Consider the following 14211-nt stretch of genomic DNA (forward strand, 5'->3'; position numbering starts at 1 on the left):
GCAAATAAAAGCAAAAAAACACAAACATTGGGTGTTTTTAAACTCAGGACAAAATGTAGCAGTTTGTTTCATTTGATTTTGTAGATCAGCAAAAGATTTTTTAAGTAGAAGTCAAAAAAACTTTTTTTTTTTCACCACATTTTATTATTATTTTTAAATTAAATTATATGACATGATAAAAATAATAGTATGTAAATAGTGATGTCCCGAATGGTTCACCGGTGAATAGTTCCTGGCGAACATAGCATGTTCGCGTCCACCACCGCGGGCGAGCACATGCGATGTTCGGTCCGCCCCCTATTCTTTATCATTGAGTAAACTTTGACCCTGTACCTCACAGTCAGCAGACACATTCCAGCCAATCAGCAGCACACCCTCCCTAGCAGACCCTCCCACCTACTGGACAGCATCCATTTTAGATTCATTCGGAAGCTGCAACCATTTTATTTAATTTTTTTCAATTTATTATTTTTTTTTTTATTTTTTTTCAGTGCATATAAATGTTACAAGCAGATACTCCCCCCAGACACCCAGTATTACTGCAGATACTCACCACAGACACCCTGTGTTACTGCAGATACTCCCTCCAAACACTCTGTGTTACTGCAGATACCCCCTCGAGACACTCTGTGTTACTGCAGATACTCCCTCCAGACACTCTGCGTTAATGCACATACTCCCTCCAGACACCCTGTGTTACTGCAAATACTCCCTCCAGACACTCTGTGTTACTGCAGATACTCCCCCCAGACACTCTGTGTTACTGCAGATACTCCCTCCAGACATCCTGTGTTACTGCAGATACTCCCTCCAGACATCCTGTGTTACTGCAGATACTCCCTCCAGACACTGTGTTACTGCAGATACTCCCTCCAGACACTCTGTATTACTGCAGATACTCACTCCAGACACTCTGTATTACTGCAGATACTCACTCCAGACACTCTGTGTTACTGCAGATACTCCCCGCAGACAGTGACACAGAGCAGAATAGGGACTGTTCCCCCTACATAGGGTCACGTGGCAGATATGGATTGACACCTATCCTAAGGATCCCTGATACACACTGACACAGAGCAGAATAGGGACTGTTCCTCCTGCGTGGAGGGTGGGGGCCATAAAAATAATGAGGGGGGGGACCTACTGTCCTCCCCCCGGCCCCCACCTCTGCACGGTGGGTGGGGGCCATAAATCACAATGGGGGAGGACCTACTGTCCTCTCCCCGCCCCCACCCCTGCGCGGTGGGTGGGGGCCGTAAAAATAATGAGGGAGGGACCTACTGTCCTCCCCCCCCAACCCCCACCCCTGCGCGGTGGGTGGGGGCCATAAATCACAATGGGGGAGGACCTACTGTCCTCCCACCGCCCCCACCTACCGCCATAAAAATAATGAGTGGGGACCTACTGTCCTCCCCCCCGGCCCCCACCCCTGCACGGTGGGTGGGGGCCATAAATCACAGTGGGGGGAGGACCTACTGTCCTCCCCCCGCCCCCACCCCTGCCTGGTGGATGGGGGCCATAAAAATAATGAGGGGAGAGACCTACTGTCCTCCCCCCGGACCCCACCCCTGCACGGTGGGTGGGGGCCATAAATCACAATGGGGGGAGGACCTACTGTCCTCCCCCCGTCCCCACCCCTGCGTGGTGGGTGGGAGCCATAAAAATAATGAGGGGGGGACCTGCGCGGTGGGTGGGGGTCATAAAATAATGAGGGCGGGGACCTACTGTCCTCCCCTCTAGCCCCCACCCCTGAGCGGTGGGTGGGGGCCCTAAAAAAACAATAAGGGGGGGACCTACTGTCCCCCCCCAGCCCTCACCCCTTAGTGGTGGGTGGGGGCCCTAAATAAAAATTTCCCCCCCAATCAAAGGTGACTAGGGGTCCCCAAGCCCCTAGTCACCCACCCCCCCCACCCCAAAAAAAGTTATCCCCTACCTACCCCCCTCACCCTAAAAAATAGTGAAGGTGGAATAAAATAACTAACCTGTAAAGAAAAATTCAACTTACTATTTACTCTGATTGGTGGGCTTGGAATCTAACCAATCAGAGTGTTCTGTGTCATTTTACACAGCGTGGTAAAGTTCTTTGGAATTTACGCACGCTGTGTAAAATGACAAAGAGAACTCGGATTGGTGGGCTTGGAATCTAACCAATCAGAGTGTTCTGTGTCATTTTACACAGCGTGGGAAAGTTCTTTGGAATTTACCCACGCTGTGTAAAATGACACAGAACACTCTGATTGGTTAGATTCCAAGCCCACCAATCAGAGTGCTCTTTGTCATTTTACACAGCGTGGGAAAATTCCAAAGAACTTTCCCACGCTGTGTAAAATGACACAGAACACTCTGATTGGTGGGCTTGGAATCTAACCAATCAGAGTGCTCTGTGTCATTTTACACAGCGTGGTAAAATTCCAAAGAACTTTTCCACGCTGTGTAAAATGACAAAGAGAACTCTGATTGGTGGGCTTGGAATCTAACCAGAGTGTTCTGTGTCCTTTTACACAGCGTGGGAAGGTTCTTTGGAATTTTCCCACGCTGTGTAAAATGACACAGAGCACTCTGATTGGTTAGATTCCAAGCCCACCAATCACAGTGCTCTTTGTCATTTTAAGGTATTAAGGAGGTGCAAACGGGGAGTCACTGGTTTGGATGGATATGAAGGTCAGTAGAGCCTCTGCGGTCACACAACTGTTCCTAAGAGCAACACTTGACATGGAGTGGCCTAGTGGATGGGACTTTCTTCATTTCCATCACCTGTCCTGCCGCTGACTCATTACCTGTCCTTTTTTCCAGGACTAGACCCGAGAATCCTTAGACTTCTAACACCAGTCTTCCTTCCTTAGGTACGCCACCTCACTGATGTCCTAAGCTTGCAGTGACACAGACCCTTATGGGTTCATCATCTCAAAAATTCATGTCTATTTAATGTTATCAGCATCTTCAGGCATATTTGCAATCTATATCCCAACAACATCTACTTTATTGACCTCTCGTCTACTTTGAGACACTTTGCACGTAGCCTGACTCGCTAGAACACAGAGTATTCACCTAATACACTGCCCTTCAAATACGGGCCAGACTCCCAGGAAGTTAGAAAGAGCCCCATGAGAAATCTATTCTGTATTCTTTATTGTGTAGTTTATCACATTATATGCCCATTTTTTGTAGCCAGATAATCACTTTCGATAGTTTGGGCAGTTTTAGCTTCAAATCTTTCCAATGCATTCAAAAATCTCCTATTCAAATGTTATCTATCTTGGGCATATTATTAACTTGTATAGATTGGTTTTATGCAGGTTAAATCAATATTCTTCACCCCTGCTAACAAATGGATGATGAAACATTACAATCCATATCTAAACAAGAGGAAGCATTATACTGTATTCTGCAAGTAATGCTTCTTTGAATTCTAAGTCATTAGTACCAGTAACCACTACTATATCTCTCTTTCTTCTAATATCTTTCTCTGATGTCACTTTCTCTCATAGGTTCCTACGCAGGTAGAAGTAAGCTTGCTCTGCTTATCCATAAAAAGAAAGATATGTTATAATTTTGCATATACAAACTGAGATCTAGGAAACGTACAATTATCTAGTGCAGTCATGTTACATGCAAATATTCTCAATGCTGCAGCATGTGAGTGCTTCCCATTGAAGGAATCTGCCTTCATTCACTCTCATTCTATCCCCTCAGCCACCCAATCTGATTCCCAGTCTGCCCACTCGACGTAAACAGCATTCCTCTTATTCTATAACTTTAGAGCACCACTCTAAACTCTCGTCCGCCCTCACCATTCATTATTTTACTGCTACCTTTGACACTTTTGACTCTATATGTCCCCTTTGTCTGACCTCATCTCCTGGTGTGGCTTTAATTCTTGGCAGATGACAGGTCTTCTTTTTCTCTTTGCATCTGATCTTTAATCTCACATCTCTTCATAGCTCTCTGACATTGCCAAATGGTTGTCACCACATCTTCTTCAAAATAACCCATAAAAAAACTGAAGTGCTCTTCTTCTCTGCACCATTCACTACATTTCCCATTCCAAAACCCACTCTCCACGTTCCCCTTCTCACTATTTCTAGCTTGTAACCTCAGGGTTATCTTTGTCTCCCCATTACTCTTTGAAAAACACATAGCCACTCTCACTTTTGTATGTCATTTTCAAGTATTTAATATTCAGAAAACCTGCCCCTGTTGACATTCTGTTCTGCAAAACACTGTAACTCTACTTGGTCTTCCTCAACACTACATTACTCCTCTTCAACAAATCCAAAAAGCTGCTGCCTGCATACACCTTAACATGCTCCATTCTACTCATGCCCAATCCCTCAAAACATTCAACTGGCTTCCATTACACTAGCAGCCTCACTTAAAATCCCTTAGCCTCATGCTCAAATTCCTTCATAACCTTGTCCCTTCCAACCTCTCCTCACTCATCTCTCGCTACACTGCAAACTGTCCTCTTTGCTCCCTCAACTCTTTCTCTCTTACCCAACCCCTACATCCATGCGCACCTTCACAACTAATTTTCCCTCTCAGCCCCCTTCCACGGGAACAAGTACCCTCCTCGCATCGAACCTGCCACCTTTCTTTCATCTTTCTGCAAACTTCTGAAGGCTTCCTAGTGACTCCATAATGCAAATCCTTTCTCGTCCCTCACAGCTCAACATATCTGTCCATATTACCCTTCCATATTCCCTGATCTTCCTCGGTGTGGCCATCACCCAGGCTTCTTTCTGTCCCTTGGATACAACTGTTTCATACACATGCAAATTTATTCCAGGCATAAGTTCCAACTGGATCAATCTTTTCTGCAATAAAAACCTCTATTTTCAAAACCACCTTCCCTCTTCTGTAGGTCAATGACCAACGGGCCATCTCGACATTTCTGTTACTTTATAATTGCATTTACTCCCCACAACCTGTTGTCTCAGTACAATTCCTCTCTAGATTGTAAGCTAAGGAACAGGTTTTTCTTCCAATGTGTCTAAAATGCCTGTTTGTGTATGTACCAGTGATATTGTTGCATAAATTGTATAGCTCGATGGATAAGAACACTATATGAGAACTGTTAAATAAAAAAAATAAATCCCTAACAAAGAATATTGATTAAGCATTTTGTTTTCTATGACAGTTTTGCATATATGAATGGGCCCCGGTGATAAAACTACATCCGTCCCTGAACCATGTGATGGGAAATGAGCCTATTGGTATAATGCCAAAAATAAAAACAATACAATATTTAAATTATGTATATATTTTGCAGAACATGAATTTGTCCATTTTTGCACCCTTCTGGTTCATTGATTTGTTTTACAGAATCTTTTTTGGAGGATGAAATTCTGACAAGCTGAACCAACACGTGCATGAAATTCGTCTATCCAGAAAAATGTTTAATTGTAGGACAACGTGGATAGGCCAAATCAAATTTTTCCACTTTGCGCAAGTCTAATGCATGATACTTTGCTGCTTCGCCTACTGAATAGGTTAAATCAATAAGGGTCAATCGAATTCCTCTTACACAAACTCAAAAAAATACATAACAGAAATGTCTGATATTTTACGTCAGGGCTGCATGACTGCTGTTTTCAAGACAACAAATCCAAAATCTTCTATGTACTAGTTTCAAAGTTCACTTGAGTTATGAGTATGTCTCAGCACAATTTCCATCCCATGAACAGTTAATATACAATCTCTCACCGTATTTAAACTCAGCTTCTTGGGACATTGTACATTTTTATGCATGTCTTCCTGTTATGCGAGCAATCAGAAAGTACGTAGTAAATCAGCCTGTGCACTTTGGACAACTTAAAAGTTTATTGCACAATTTCTGCAAAAACTTTGCAGGTTTCTTTTAGCGAAAGAACATCTAGGTAGAGCCCACAACGACAAGGACTTGCCTCTAACAAAACCTCTTCAATAATTGTGGCAAACCAAATTTGCAAATTAAGGTAAGTGTGTTCCGTGTTTATTTGACATTCAAATGTTTTAAGTAACATGGCATCTCTTGATCAGATTTCATACTTGGTGATATTTTCGTTTTTCATATTTTGAGCATGCAAGGGGAAATAAATGTATATGCAACTCTTATTTTTTAAAATAAAACTCAATTTTTGCTATTGAATAAAGGAAAAATCATGAACTGTGTGTTGGTTATAGGGATGTTTTGCATATAAACAAAATGTGAAATGAAATAAGGACAAAAGAACAATTTTGAGTATAAACTATTCAGAGCAAATACTTTTTTCAATACTGTAATTTGTGGCGGACCATGATATATACAGCAGCATAAAACGGCAACATAAAAATTGTAATAAAATTCAAGGGGCCTGAATATTTTTTGAATGTACTATATATTTACACAGGATGGGCCATAATTCAGAGTAAGATTTGACAGGTAAATCATTTGTTAGTAGTTCATTTTTTTTTTTGCTGCAGGTACATATTATAATTGAGTCTTGGACGTTTGCTCATGGGTAGTTTCATAAAGGAACAATGAGTGAAAATAGTGGAATTTTATTGGTGTGAGATACCAGGATATGAATGAAAATGTTTTACACCCTGTAGGAGAAAATTGTTCTGAACAACAGGATGGGCCTACTGCCCATAGAGCCAGGGCAACAATGAACCTCTTGAGACAAGTGTTCGGCAAGTGGATAATTTCAAGAAATTCCCAGATTAATTGGCCGCCATGATTGCCAAATCTTTCAGCTCCCGATAACTTCCTCTGTGGATATCTGAAGGAGCAGGTGTGCGTGAATAAACCGAGTACACTTGAGCAGCTCAAGGAGAATATCCGTGCATAAATTTGAGCCTCAAATACTAACTAATGTTATGAACAATGCAATCAAAAGAACCAAAGTGAGGAGGCAAATGGAGCTCATTTAAAGGTTGTCATCTTCCGTACCTAGTCAAACAAATCTCCATACATTACACATTCATTATATGTAATATCATTGAAATTGGTTCATTAATAAGAAAATTATTGACTCCTTAAACCGTACTCTGAATTTTGGCCCACCCAGAATATATATGATTTATTTTTATCATATATATATTTTTAATCCACTCCAGCCACTACAAAATACAACATGCACCAAAACAACTAATGTTTCTGCATGATAAGTTATGGTGGAAAGAGTTCTCTTTTTATGAAACGATATTAAAAAAAACAAAAAACAAAAATCGGCCAAAAGCAAGGGCTGCTTGGTCGTGCCTTAATCTAGTCCAGAACATGGCAGTACACTGAGCCGCCAAACTTTAGTCCATACGATTTGGAAGATTGAGACCTAAATCAGATTTGGATTGCTGTCATTTTTTCATCACATTCCAGGGACAAAAGAAAATAATCTATATGTGTGTGTGTGTGTTTGTTTGTATAATGTATGGGTGATGTGTGTTCATAATGTGTCCTTGAGAATACTATATATCCTCCTGGGAACAGAGGAAAAAAATCATCTTCCAATTCCTTTTTTACGTGATTTCTGGATCTCAGGAGGATATAGTGTGTGATGCAAGTGTTTTACATATGTATGAGTAAAGTGTGTTCACAGTATTTTGCATAGAAATCTGTGTATGAACTTACCAGTATTTGTAAAGTGTGGTTAATGTGTGTGGTTTATATGAGCTTCAAATATATGTTAAATAAGCTTACATACGATTTGTAATATGTGAATGTAATACTTATGTATATTTGATGCATATGTAATGTATTATATAGTTCAGCTCCTAGCTGCAGCTTCACTCATTAGATATGATGAACGGACCTGCTCAAAATCTGAAAGCAGTCATGCCACACCTATCATGGGTTTGTTGGGTATATTTTGGTGGTAATGTATAATTTACACCTTTGACACTGTATAGAGGGAGTAGGGGCAGTATTATAGCTGTAGTAATATCTGCACAATGTCATAGTTATGAGCTTTTATGTGCAAAGTGTCTGTTGATACAGTGACAATACTCATGATCTGTTCAATAAGTAATGGTATTCTGCTGAAAGTATCCCTTTAAGGTGTTTAATGCAGACTATGAGATGAGAAATATCTTCCATTAAGAAGGTATTTCAAATTAATTTCAACTTTTAAGGTCACAATAGCTGAACTGGAAAAGTCCTCCAAGTCAGCTATGCTTCCATTTCAGGTACTTCAGGCCTTTAAATGTGAAATTCCCTTTGAATGCACTGTCATATGCCAACAGTGAAAAAAAGTTCAGCAGGGCTATTTACTAAAGTGATAATTGCCAGAAATTCAAATTGATTTCAAAGTAAATTTTAAATTTAAGGACAAAATAGCATATAATAACATGTCAAGTCAGCTATGCATTCCAGTTTGGCTAATTGGTCTAAAATTTTTAATTCACTTTGAATTTACTTTGAACTCCAGACAATTCTCACTTCAATAAATAAACCTGTGTTTTCCAGTAAATGTGGTATATACTCATTTTTAGATTTTAATAGAATAAAAATGTGTAGATCTGTTATCTAAATAAATAAATTGATAAAAATAGAAATACACATCTTACATTTGTGATCACCTTATGTTTCATTTACTTGCCTGATAAATGCTACATTAAGCTATTAACCTTAACTTTGAATTGAGCGAATCGGCTTTAAAGAATGGGGGGGGGGGGGGGGAGGGGGGGAGGCAGGGAGGAGGATTTATGGCAGATTGAACCATTTATTATATGTACTCTGAAACTAAATGTTGCACAGGCTTCTGGTTAATGTTAAAATGCTTATATCAAGGCACTATGCCAACAAACGAAAGTGACAGGTCAAATTTAAGAAACTCCCTGTTAATTGAACCATAAGTGGTCACCGTATCTCATAGTCCTCATAAACACGCACCTTAGTTTAACCAGAGGTCAGTGACACACACATTGTCACATTGTGCTATTAGCAGATTAGATTTAATACACCCGTCTATCAACATGCGCACTATCTAAAGGAAAAAAACAATGCTTTATTTGTATAGCACATGATGCAACCTTGCGTTTTATGTACAAACACTTGTTAATGTTTCTGATAAAACACATCTTTTACGCCATGAGGAAATATTAGACTTTACCTATATTGTGTCAGCCTTTTCATACAAATAATTCTAAAATACAGTGTTTTGATCCAAGTCTAATCTCTTTGCAGTGTACACAGCAGTATTTTAAACTGTAATCTTATTATGTCTGTAGAGAAAAGTAGACATGGTTATTAAGACTGCTATCTTGTTGAGGGATAGGAACTGTTTTGTTTGCACCAGTTCGGTTATTATTATAAAACATGTTATTATATGCAAAGCATTGCAACCTTAACAGTTGCTGAGTTAAAGGGACAAAATAGATCTCCACAATTATGCTTACCAATTTTCATGAAGAAAAAAAAAATAGAAATTGTAGGGGGTAGATACATATCTGTCAACAGGTGAATTAGGTTTAATGCTCCAATACATACCTCCCAAGTGTCCCTTTTTCAGGAGGGACTGTCCCTATTTTGGGCCCAAATCTCTCTGTCATTCTTTTCTATCCTAATGTCCCTATTTTCTAGGAACTCCATATTGTTGGTGTTTCTGAGTGTATAAGAGTGCTCACAGTAATGTGTCTTTAAACTACAACAAATATATTTAGAAATCAATCTGCTTAAATATGATACATTGTTCTTGTGCTAAATTAAATTTCAGTTGCATTAAGTGTTATTAGAAAGTTATCTAAACTTTCTAAGAAGAGCCCCTTCCCTGGCTACACCCCCACTCACACCCTTAAAACTAAAGTGTCCCACTTTGTCCATTCCAAATGTTGGGAGGTATGAAACGATGATGCCGCATTGGTTACCTATTCCTGTGGGCAACAATAGTGGCCTCTAGGAGCCCTGGTATATGCCGATCTTGGCCTATTATATGGTCATGTCAGGTATGTTGAACTTGGGCTATATGAGGCATGCATAGAAACACATACCTCTGTAGAATGAACAGGTGTCCCCATTCTGTCCTATTATGCATGTGCACTTGCTTTCTTTAAATAAAACAGTATATTATCATGGATCTCTTACAAATTGGTATATCTTGGCTAGAGTGCCAGCAACTGTGCAAATCAATAAGCAAATGTATATGAATGTATACATGTGTTTATAGCTAAACAGTAATGGTTATAGAGAAATGTAAAAAATGTTAAAGAAAAATTGTAAACATCAATTGTTAAAATCATGTGTCCCCGGCAAGCTGCAGCATTTAGAGTCAGGGTTTCTAACAATCTCATCCAATAAGGCTGCACTGAATATGCCCAGGCACCATTTTGTCACTTTGAAAGTCTGAAAGAGTGGTTGCTACTTGTGCCCATATGTGCAAGCCCTTGTTGATGATTAAGAAAAAGTTAAAAGGGTAATCCAGACATGGAACCATTGCTCTCTGTGCTTAGAGGGGTATCAGCTACACCTAGCTGATGAGGCCCAAAGAAGACTGAAATGATTGTCTGGGGTTGCTGTAGGTCTCGTGCACAGAGACCTTGCCTGCATTTCAGTTCTGAACTGCCCTTATTGGTGGGATAGGTCTAATGTGCGTTGGAACTAGTTCTCTCTGTAATGGCACAAGTGAGCAAAAATATTTTGAGGCCTGAGTGGGGACTTACCGAAGTACAAGCTACTGAGTTCCTCTTAGCTTTTGTCCATTCTCAGAGTTCTCACTGACCTGGCTCTCTTCAAGTTCTCACTGACATGGCTCTCCTAGAGTTAAAAGCGTAATCCAGATGTGGACTCTGTGCTCACTGTGCCTAGAGGGGTATCACTGTGCCTAGAGGTGTATCAGCTACACCTCACTGACAAGGCCCATAGAAGGCCGAAACCATCATCCAAGGTTGCAGTATCACTCGTGCCAGCATTTCGGTTCTGGACTGCCCTTATGGTTGGGATCAGTCTGATGTGATTTGAAACTGGTTCTCTGTATAATGGCACAAGTGAGCAAAAACTATTTTGAGACCTGAGCGGGGATTTATAGAAGAGCAAACTACTGAGTTCCTCTCAGCTTTTGACCATTCTCAGAGTTCTCATATTCATAAGAATATACTGCTCCTTTAAGAGTTCCATATGAAGCTGCCTTCGTTAGAACTATTCAACAATTCCGGTTGACATTTATCAAGAATTCCTTATATCCGATCTGTTTCTCAGTTAAGCAGTATTCTATCTGTGCAACTACATAAAATGCAGACTGGGGGCAGAAAACTTTGGTTGATCAACTACCTTAACACACAAATTTTTCTTCCAAACTTCTCACACAGACATAACTAGACACTTCCAGAAAAATACTTGTAAAAGCTTGGTATAGGTGTAACGCAAATATCACAATCAATAAATGAGCACAAATAAAAATCCATGTCACAGCAGTAAGAAGCTCAATGGAAACAGAACATACTAAGCTATTTTATGGATTATCGTTGACTTTTATTATGCAATCAGTCTTTTAAGAAAACCTGAGAACAGTGAACTTTGCATGCAGAGTAATCAATAGGAAATTGAGTGATTTATTACTTAAAATAACATTTTTCTTTGGACCATGATATGATAGATACCAAGTGCAATATACTCTTTTACCTAATGAAGCATCTCATTGGGCACTAGGAAGTTATAATTAGAGGGATACTTTTTATTTACATTGAAAAGTTATACAGATTATGAGTGCAATAGTCTTTTCCGAACACAGTATATCCGATTTCTAATTGTAACTTTGCAGCAGCTGATCGTTCCAAAGCTGCCATGTTGATGGATCTTGTCCAATTATCCACCGGACTAAGCTTATTGCATTTGACAAATCTCCGAAGGGCAGAGCAAAACCCGCCATGCGGAACTGACACAACACTGCGAACAGGAAGACAAACGCTGATGAGAAATTTCGTATTGCTGGAATTGATTTAGGACTCATTCAAGTTTTTTCCTTGCACATTGACTCCACTGGCAATGGACTTCTTGTTTTAACTTATTTTATCTCTACTCGAGTAAATAAAAGTTTTACACAGTAAGATATCAGCAGTTCGTGATCATATCTGGTACGTTCTTGGTAGATCCACCAATCACAAGGAGCTTGATCCCTCCAGGGATGTAAAAGTGAGAATGGCACACAATCCACTTGAACCCTGTGAGTTTAATACTTAAGGTTTCTTGCTTTAATTCCTCAATATCTACTGTACAGATGCTCTGCACTATGTGTTTTGTTAATCATTTTTAAAAGTGATACTTTTAAAAATGAATGCTTTACTAACAAGTTTACATAGAAGTATACTTTGTTGATTACTTATTTGTTTCACTACATATTTTTTTATATAAACGCATCCTGACAAGGCCTAGTTGCCATGTTGTGATTCTTGCTGACCCAGTAGCACACTTGTTGTAGTTGTCTGTATTGTGGTTTGACCTTGGCTTGTTCTTTGATATTACTGATTTCTGTGCTCCTGACTTTTGTCTACCGATAATCCTGTTTTCTCCTACTCTTGACCTTGACTTCTACTCTGACTATTTTATCTGTTAAGTCCAGCCACTCTAAAGACCGGTAATACGGGCTATCCTTGTCCTACATTGTTGTTAGTGGAGGTTTGTGTGTTTAAGGTTCTCAGTTACTGTGACAGTATGTCTTTCAACCTCCTTCAACTATACAGCCTAAACTCCTCACCCCCGTGTCTACTACATAGATATTAATACAGATATGTTAACGGTTGGACTTGAGTCTTTTATCAGTCGATATTACTAAGTAACCATGTGACTAGGTGCTACTAAGACTAGCACAGAACAGATATGTGACCAACTTTTCTCAAATTAAGTGTTTACATTTGTTCCCAGAAGCTTGGCCTCATCCTTGTGCCTTGGCATTTGGAGGTGGGAGAAATGTAGGGAGAAAAGCTATAACTACTTAGACTCTTGTCTTTATAAAGATTAGCCAGCATATACTAGTAGGGGCTGCCGACTCTTCTCCAAAGTCGCCTACCAAATATAAAATGAAAAGAGTGCTGGCATTTTTCCACCTGAAAAGAGTTCGGAGCTGACGAAACCCACATCCGGAGCGGTAGCCCCTAAAGCTACTAAAAAAACGAAATAAAACAAAACACAAAGATAGTTGGAAGGAAAAGCCTGGGATATGAAAATGGGACTCTACTTGGGAACTAAGGGAAGGCATGTGTCGGACTCTATCCTGCACTGTTCTCTTATGGAATGTTCTAACAAAGCAAATAAAATTTAACCAACAAAAATAAACAAGAATCAAAAACATACCACGTTTTCACTCCTTTTTTTCAGTGTCATTTCTGATGTATTTTAATATATTTAACATGAACATTACAAGTTAAACATATTTAATGTATATACATTCTACCATTTATATACATGCCATTGTAAACCTGCTGGGAAAATTCTCAGAACGACAATAGTAAAGTAACTTCCTTAAAATATTTACAGGTGACAGAAAACTTGTCAATCCATTCTGTGTTTGTTGGAAGACCTGCCCACAAATGAGTTACTATTAAAGAAGCCTACACTTCTTGTTGCATATTTTCTTCTAAAACGAACGGCAATAAAACACCCTACAGCAGATACAGCAGACAGGCATCAGGGTAGGTAAGACCTTGAGAAAACATACTTTGATATATTTTATTGTATCTTAAAAGTGAGGATTATACATTCTGTTAAGATAAATCCCACATGCTAAAAATGCTGAAAGATAAATGAAAGTATCTTTCTACTTGTAATAAGTTGCATGGTGTGTTTTTAGGTTATTTGTTTTTACTTAGAATGAATTAAGAAAACCAATTAGGTTAACTAGTGAACATTTTATTTTGCATGTGTACATTTCAAAAAGTGATCCATAATGTATATATATATAAAAACTTAATGAGTTATCCAAAGCCTGGAATGTATGATTACATGGTATTTATTTAAATTACTTACACGGAACTTTCTATTAAGATAGATAGATAGATAGATAGATAGATAGTTATATAATAGACAGACATATAGATAGATAGATAGATAGATAGATAGATAATAGACAGACATAGATAGATAGATAGATAGATAATAGACAGACATAGATAGATAGATAATAGACATAAAGATAGATAGATAGTTAGATAATTGACAGATAGATATATAATAGACAGATAGATAGATAATAGACAGACATAGCTAGATAGACAGATAGATAGACGATAGATAGATAGATAATAGACAGACAGATAGATAGATAG

General features: G+C 39.1%; 2 protein-coding genes across 6 annotated transcripts in view; one reads left to right on the top strand and one right to left on the bottom strand.

Annotated features, from left to right (window-relative positions):
• IDUA (alpha-L-iduronidase) overlaps positions 1–14211 on the bottom strand; it is a 140074-nt gene that overhangs the window by 69287 nt on the left and 56576 nt on the right. The gene's annotated exons all lie outside the window — the stretch shown is intronic.
• Positions 5744–14211, top strand: part of SLC26A1 (solute carrier family 26 member 1) — a 60946-nt gene continuing 52478 nt past the window's right edge. Inside the window, exons 1-2 of one of the 4 annotated variants that reach the window (XM_063458715.1) lie at positions 5744–5954; positions 13424–13582. The gene's annotated coding sequence lies outside the window, so the exon portion shown is untranslated. Of the gene's footprint in view, positions 5955–11916; positions 12083–13423; positions 13583–14211 lie in introns of those variants that run through there. The other 3 variants (XM_063458716.1, XM_063458718.1, XM_063458717.1) reach the window with 3 other exon arrangements.

Source organism: Pelobates fuscus, chromosome 6 (assembly GCF_036172605.1).
Source record: "Pelobates fuscus isolate aPelFus1 chromosome 6, aPelFus1.pri, whole genome shotgun sequence".
Lineage (NCBI taxonomy): Eukaryota > Metazoa > Chordata > Amphibia > Anura > Pelobatidae > Pelobates > Pelobates fuscus.